The sequence below is a fragment of the Gossypium hirsutum genome, chromosome D08, assembly GCF_007990345.1.
Source record: "Gossypium hirsutum isolate 1008001.06 chromosome D08, Gossypium_hirsutum_v2.1, whole genome shotgun sequence".
NCBI classification, from domain to species: Eukaryota; Viridiplantae; Streptophyta; class Magnoliopsida; order Malvales; family Malvaceae; genus Gossypium; species Gossypium hirsutum.
Window position 1 is genome coordinate 52,276,331 of NC_053444.1, and position 8,666 is coordinate 52,284,996.

Consider the following 8,666-nt stretch of genomic DNA (forward strand, 5'->3'; position numbering starts at 1 on the left):
ATAATTCAAACTCAATAATTCAAGAAATTATTTTATGGATCCTTCCCACCACATTATCCATGGTCCATTTCCAATTATTTAATGACATTTCAACACTTTTTTCATGTCATTAACATATAATTTTGGTAATTTTTTTACCATGAACCTCAAACCCCGAACCTTGAACCTCAAACGCCGGCTTTTTTACCCATATATTATAAAAAAAATAAAAATTTCGAAAATGGTATCCCAAACCCATTAATTACGAGAATGGGTTGTTTTAGGTGGTGGAAGGTGGTACAGAGGAGGCCTTACCCATTTTTTTTGACACGGACGAATTTTTGTTAAAAAATTTCTCTTAAAACAATTTTATATTAGGTGGTACCTTGTTGATTGGCGACACCAAAAAGCATATTTTATACGGGTCATATAGGGTGTCGGTTTGGTGGTGCCATATTGGTAGGCGGCACCAGTGGTGCCCATGTCAAAGGCGGCACCCATTTTGAATTTTGCTAGACATTAGGCAACAAAGAACACATCTCGAGCATTAACAAGAAACTTAATAAAAAAAACCCAAACATTGAACGGATGCACGCACAAGCACACCAAAAAAGAAAACTTGTGTATGGTCTAATATGCATCAAAAGTTTTATGTTTGGTCGGTCTCTGGGATATTGTAAGTTTATTACAGCAAATAGGAAAATCATTAAACTTTAATGGACAAGCAATGTATAGGCACCATTTGGTGCTGCCTCTGACATGGGCACTACTAGTGCCGCCTGTCAATATGACACCACTAAACTAACATCGTATATGATCCGTATAAAACATACTTTTTGGTGCCGCCAATTAACAAGGCAACACCCGATATAAAATTGTGTTTAATTTTTTTATAACAGAAATCTGCCGGAGTCAGAAAAAATGGGTGGTGTACATCTGCACCACCCTCCACCACCTAAAACAACCTATTCACGTATTTAATCGGTTTGGGATACCATTTTCAAAAAAATTATTTTCTTTTATAATATATAGGTAAAAAAGCCTTAAACCCTGAACCTTGAACCCTGAACCCTTTATTAGGACCAGTAAAAGAGATATCAAAATTACATATGGTGAACTAATTAGTTTCACCCAAAAAGAATGATAAAAAATTTGTCAAGATTTAAAATTACAAAAATAACTCAAGAAAGAAAGATATCAATGTAGAAAGGAATTAGGATCATTCTGCCACCAATTTGACATCAGGAATGAACCTTCTTCTTCAAAAACATGTTGCCCTGAAACGCCAAAAAATAGGAAAAAGAATATTTCAGAATATTATAAAAAACCTAAATATAAAAAATACAGAAAAGGAAAGAAACAACAAAAAACAGAAAACAAAATTGATAAAACAATAAAATGTTATAGATGTGGAAAACCATGACATATCTCAAAATATTGTAAAATCAAAAGAAAAATCAATAACTTAAATTTAGAAGAAGAGATAGAACAAAAATTAAATGAAATCCTATTAGAAACAACTTCTTCTGAAAATGATACATCTACTGAAACAAATGAATTAGAAATAGACGAATTACATACAACATCCCAGTCTTCTGGAGATGAAAATGAACCTTCAATTAATATGCTAACTAAAGATCAAGAATTTATGATAGAAGTTATTGATAAAATTCAAGACCTAGAGCTTAAAAGAGAATACCTTTTGAAATTAAAATCCTCATTAAAAGATAAACCAGAAAAAGAAAAAGAAATCATTTCTAGTCAATCACAAATGTATAATATACAAGACATAATATTTAATAAATATGAAAAAATAAAACCAAGACAAATTACAAACTCTGAATTACAGTTGGAAATAAAAACAGATTAAATCAGAACTTTCTCAGCTTAAAATAGAACAACAAGAAATGAAAGAACAAATGAGGTCCTTAAAACACGAAACCTCAGAAAAAAGTTCATCAGAAACTGAACCTAAACCTGAAGAAAATACATAAGAATATATGATGGTTCTAACTGAAGTATCTATTTAAAGAATATTTAATAAAAATAAATATTTGTCATAAATAATGAATTTCAATTAGAAACAATAGCCTTTTTTGATACAGGAGTGGACCAAAACTACATTAGAGAAAGAATAATTCCAACAAAATATTATAATAAAACATCAGAATCTCTTAAGGCTACAAATGGTAAAAAACTAAAAATTACTTACAAAATTCCCAATGCAAAAATATCCAACAAAGGTATAAAATATCAAACATGTTTTTTAATGGTAAAAGATATTACCCAAGATGTCATATTAGGAACCCCATTCATATCCTTACTCAAACCTTATAAAGTAACAAATAATTCTATCTCCACTAAAGTTTTAAACACTAAGGTAGAATTTCCTTTTTGTAGAAAAACTGAAAATAAGAAATCTCAACCTGTTAAAATCTTTATCCATTCATAATGGACAAATTAATAATTTAATTAATTACAAACAGAAGCAAATCTCTTTCCTAAAAGAAGAAATATGGTTTAATAAGTTAACTGGACAATAAAGAAAAAGAGAAATACAAAAAAGAATAGATCAAATCAAGAAAGAAATAGAATCAACAATTTGTTCTGACATTCCTAATGCCTTTTGGAATAGAAAGAAACATGAAGTAACATTACCATACGAAAACGATTTTGATGAAAGACAAATACCCACAAAAGCAAGACCTATACAAATAAACAAAGAAATGGAAGAATTTTGTAGAAAAGAAATACAAGACCTTCTTAATAAAAAATTAATTAGAAAGAGCAGTTCCCCTTGGAGTTGTTCAGTATTCTATGTAATAAAAAATGCAGAACTTGAAAGAGGATCGCCAAGATTAGTAATTAATTACAAACCTCTCAATCAAACCTTAAAATGGATTAGATACCTAATACCAAATAAGAAAGATTTGCTACAAAAACTTTGTAATGCAAATATTTTCTCAAAATTTGATATGAAATCTGGATTCTGGCAAATCCAAATAAAAGAAGAAGAAAGATATAAAACAACATTTACTGTACCATTTGGACAATACGAATAGAATGTAATGCCTTTTGGGTTAAAAAATGCTCCATCTGAGTTCCAAAGAATAATGAATGATATTTTTTACTAATATTCTCAATTCACAATAGTATACATCGATGATGTATTAGTATTTTCAGAAAATTTAGAAAAACACTTTAAACATATATCGATCTTTATAAAAGTCATAAGAAATAATGGTTTAGTAGTTTCTAAATCAAAAATAAGTTTATTCCAAACCAAAGTAAGGTTTTTAGGTCATTATATTACCCAAGGAACTATTACCCCAATAGAACGGTCTATAGAATTTGCTAGCAAATTCCCAGACCAAATTCTTGATAAAGTCCAATTACAAAGGTTCTTAGGAAGCCTCAATTATGTTATAGACTTTTATCCAGGTCTTAGCAAATTATGTAAACCGTTATATGATAGACTCAAAAAGAATCCACAACCTTGGACAAAAAAACCATACCAATATTATCACCCAAATAAAAAAAACAAATCACTAAGCTTCCTTTTTTATATTTAGCTGATCCAAATGCGCCCAAGATAGTTGAAACAGATGCTTCTGAAATAGGGTATGGTGGGATCCTAAAACAAGTTAAAGGAGGAAAAGAGCAAGTAGTCTAGTTTACTTCCAGACACTGGAATCCTACTCAGCAAAATTATAGTACTATTAAAAAAGAAATTTTATCAATTTTTTATGCATTACAAAATTCCAAAGTGATTTATTAAATCAAAAATTCCTTTTACGAATCGATTGCAAATTAGCAAAAGAAGTTTTACAAAAAGATGTTCAAAACATTGCCTCAAAACAGATTTTTGCAAGATGGCAGGCAATTTTGAGCATATTTGATTTTGATATTGAATACATCAAAGGAGAAACTAATTCTTTGCCTGCTTTTTTCACCAGAGAGTTTCTTCAAAAATGCCCCCAAACTCCGAGACAAATGAAAAGGGAAAATAGAAGAATCATCCAAAACCCAAATCACCTCAAAACCAATTAAGACATGGTATGAAATTTCCCATGAAGAAGATGAGAAATCATCATCATCGTCAAAATCCTCCAAAAATACAATAATTCAAGATGCACAAGATCCAAAAGAGATTGGTTCTCAAATCAAAAAATGGATTGAGTCCCTATCTCAATCTCTAGAAGTAGCATTCGCCTTTTCGCAAATGAAAGAGGAAACTCCTCTCAAACAAATTGCTGCTGAAGCAGCAAAGGTTTCAAAAAATAAAGAGATTGTTTTACACAAACTAAAATCTCTTAAAAATGTTTTAAAAGAGACTTCTCTCCAAGATGTTTTTCTAAAAGAGATAGCGGTGTCTTCACAAACTGCTACACAAAAATCTTCACAATATTTTCCAAACAAATATTTTGAAAAAATTCTTGTTATGGAGGAAAAATTTTCAGAAAAACCTCCACATATACTGGCAAAAGAACTTTTCAATGGATGGCATTTCAAACCATTGGATTCTCAAAAACCCCAACAGTATTATGAAAATATGCTGGTCCAAACTGGATCTGTATTGTTCAAACATTACACAGATCCAAAAGATCCAAATTTTATTACCCATTCAACAACCCAAATATTAAAAATTTTTCGACCAAGAGATTGGAGTGAAAACCCAAATTCTCCAAAGAAATTTCCAGCCAAATTTACCACCAAAATAGACCATTACCCATATTTTACATATTGGGATTATCAAATGGCATGGTACAATGCCTTTTTAATGAACAACCAACACATGAGACATTCGTGGCTCATATATTTCAAATATGACACCCAATTCAAATTCCCAAACTGGTTCCAAGAGTGGTGGAATTGGTATGGACCATCATCCTTTGAGATACTATCAGAAAAAATTCAAAACTTATGGACCAAATTCTTTGACAAATTTCATCCCGAACCAGATCAAAAACACATTTACAAGACAATCCATTTTTCTCAAAACTATGCGTTTCCTGGATTGTCTCATGGAATTATTCTTATGACCAAGACCAACATACTGGAATTCCATTATTAGTTTGCAATTACAAGACTAAATGGTGGGACAAATTTAATAATGAAAAATATGATTCAAAATATTTGGATAATTTTTTCAACAAGAATCCAAGATTATGTAAGTCCGCAGCCCCGGATCAAACCACAGCAAAATTTCTTCAAACAAAGTCAACAGCTAGTGCAATGTTAGCTCAAGCCAAGACCAAAAAGGAATACAAAAAACTCATGGCTAAAATGCTCAGCTCATTGGACTCTGAATCTGAAGATGAATCTCCAGCATCCTCAATCAAAACGGTGGATCTTGCAGATGATACCACTTCGGTAACCATCACCAGGTCAAAAAAGAAATGATACATGAACAGGAGAGATTCCCTACAACAACATAATGCGTGAACAGGAGAGATTCCCTGCAGGAAATGGTGTGTGAACAGGAGAGATTCCCTGCAATAAAATAATGCGTGAACATGAGAGATTCCCTGCAAGAAATGATGTGTGAACATGAGAGATTCCCTGCAACAAAATAATGCTTGAACAGGAAATATTCCCTGCAAGAAAAGACAAGTGAATAGTTCTGTAATTTGTATTTTTGTAATCAGAGAATATATTCTCTGAAAATTTTTATTCAAAAGTTTCAAATGCAATGATTTCTCGATTCAGATGATGTAAAGAGAAAATAGCCCTCTATAAAAGGCTATCAATTTGTGAATGAAAGGCAGAACTCAATTTTTCCCATTTGAGTTGTTTCTCCAAAAAGTTTCTTAAAGTTTCTCAAAACTTTCGCATTTACAAAAATTTAATTTTAAGTTTTCAAATTTTCAAATTAAGTTTTCAAAACTTAAGCTTTCAAATTACAAATATATCATTACCAATCCGGTCCTCAAATCTTCGGGACTTACTGGTATCAGAGCCCCTAAAATATTATAATAAAACATCAGAATCTCTTAAGGCTGCAAATGGTAAAAAATTAAAAATTACTTACAAAATTCCCAGTGCAGAAATATCCAACAAAGGTATAAAATATCAAGCATATTTTTTAATGGTAAAAGATATTACCCAAGATGTCATATTAGGAACCCCATTCATATCCTTATTCAAACCTTATAAAGTAACAAATAATTCTATCTCCACTAAAGTTTTAAACACTAAGGTAGAATTTCCTTTTGTAGAAAAATTGAAAATTGGGACTTACTGGTATCAGAGCCAAGGAGGAGCAGGTATTTCGAAGTTTAAGAAAATATTCAATTTGTTTTTAATATTTCTGAGTTCTGGTTTAACTGTCTTCATTAACGTATTATTATTTTGCTGAGAATTGATACAGTGTCCAGTTAGCCATGGGTTAGGCGTGTCAAGGACTAAGTATCCCTGTAAGCAATTTAATTAATTCAGAGATCCAGATAGTAGAACCCCCTGTAGGAAATAAGAAAACAAAGAATATTTCCTTCCCTTAGAAGAACCAATTATTCTGCTAGCTTTGTTTCTAATCAATCCCAATAATCTGACCAAACCTCAAACAACACTGTTAATGAACAAGAAGAACATTATGAAAATATTCCCCAAAGATTTGATAATTGGACTCTTCCAAGAGTTCCAACAAACCAAGTTTACAAAAAAACAACTTTTGAAAATTTAAATGCTTTTTGCAGTTATGTTATAAAAACAAAAGAAATGAGTTTACCTATTCAAAAAGAATATGAAGCAATCCAATTATTAGATAAAGTCGTCATTAATAAACTCAAAGAACAAAGATACAAATACATCCATTTTGGATTAGTCCAAGCTGGAGTCAAACCTCTTAGTGTTGAAGCCACTAAAAATACCTCAATATTAGTAGTCTTAAGAGACCAAAGACATATCATGTTTATTGACTCGTTATTAGGAACTATAGAAACAAGCCTATGTACAGGCCCAATACATTTTAATTGTTATCCAAATTTTATGGTTTCTTTAACAGATAAAAATATTTTACAATCTTTGAAACTCCAAATACATACCCATAACTACAAAATACTTCCTGGTACAGAAGTATTAACTTTGGTTTATAGACTCTATTTCAAAGCTATGTATTCTGTAGTTAATACCAAGGCTTTACTCCAAAGCCCAAAAGGAGAAACCCTCTTAATAGAGACAGACACCACAAGATCTTATACCACAATCCCCAGAACAATACAATAGCATGGGATAAACCTTCCTGATAAGTGGAAACTTGAAGGTGCTACAGACCCTGTGGCACCAACCCCTATAAGAAACACTTCATTAAGTGAAATTTCTCAGCAGCAAGATGGCACAGTTGAATTAAAATTCAATAGGCCACAAAGAATGCCTCCAAGACACTCCTTCGAAATAGGAAGTACCAGCACAGCTTTTAGGAGGTTAAATATAGAAGAATAGTCAAATCCAGAAACACAAACAGTAGATTTTAGGACAGCTAGAGCCTCTGTCTCTTCTATCCCAACAACATTTAGGACCAATTTACAAGGAATAAATAATTCCTCAAATATAGCTCAACCTATCTATGCCAGACAGGAAGAAAGTCCCCAAAATTCACCTAACATGTCACCAACTTATTCATCAATGACTAATAATGCAAGACAAAGAGAAAATTCAGAAATATTTGTTTTAGAAAAATTGTTTGAAATAAATAAAGAATGGTGTAGAAAGCACTTCTATTCCAACAAAAATAAGCAGAAAAGAGAATATTACTTTAAAAATTATAATGATAAAAAAGAAAGCATTCTTCAAGAATATTATGGATTTATGAATACTCATAAAGTCCATAAAAATTCTTTGAATGATTTGAAGAATATTATTTAGGATCTGTTAATGCAATAAGACATAATACTAGATGGCAGACTAATAAAAGAGAAGTTGAATCTCGACATCCCTCTTTAATGGAGGTTCAATATCTTCATAAGAATATTGGAATAAAAGCAAACCCTTTAAGAATGAGAGCTCCTGATGCAAGAGAACAAATCTCATCAAAAGATATCAAAATGATAGTAGAACAAAACAATTATACAAATATTAATTTTCATACAATAGAAAAACAATTAGATTATATTGAGAATCAGGTAGAAAGTCAACCAATCAAGAAAGAACTAGTAAAAGAGATAATCGAAAAAAGTTCCAAAGAACCAATATTCACACCTTATGAGATTCCAAAAGCTTTCCAAAAATCCCAAAATGATTTCCTAACAGAAATCCAAAATAGACTTAATGCTTTAGAAAATTACAAGTCTGAATTAATTGCCCCTGATACCCCAATACAAACCCAATATTCAGTAAATACATTACATCAATCCTCTCAATCTGACTCGGATCAGTCAGATGAACAACAAATTAACAAGATGTCTTGGATAGAACCAAAAAGATTATATTATCCAAAAATCACTGCACCTGATCTTAACATAGAAGAAAAATCTGTTTTCCAAAATAAATACCATACTAATACAATCTATGAATGGAATATAGATGGAATGTCTGAATACAATATTCTTATTTTATTACAACAAATGACAATGGTTTCAAATGTTTATAAAACCCAAAATCAAAATGGATTAATCAATGATCATGCTATAGCTAATCTTTTAGTTGCTGGATTTACTGGTCAATTAAAAGGATGGTGGGATCATACACTC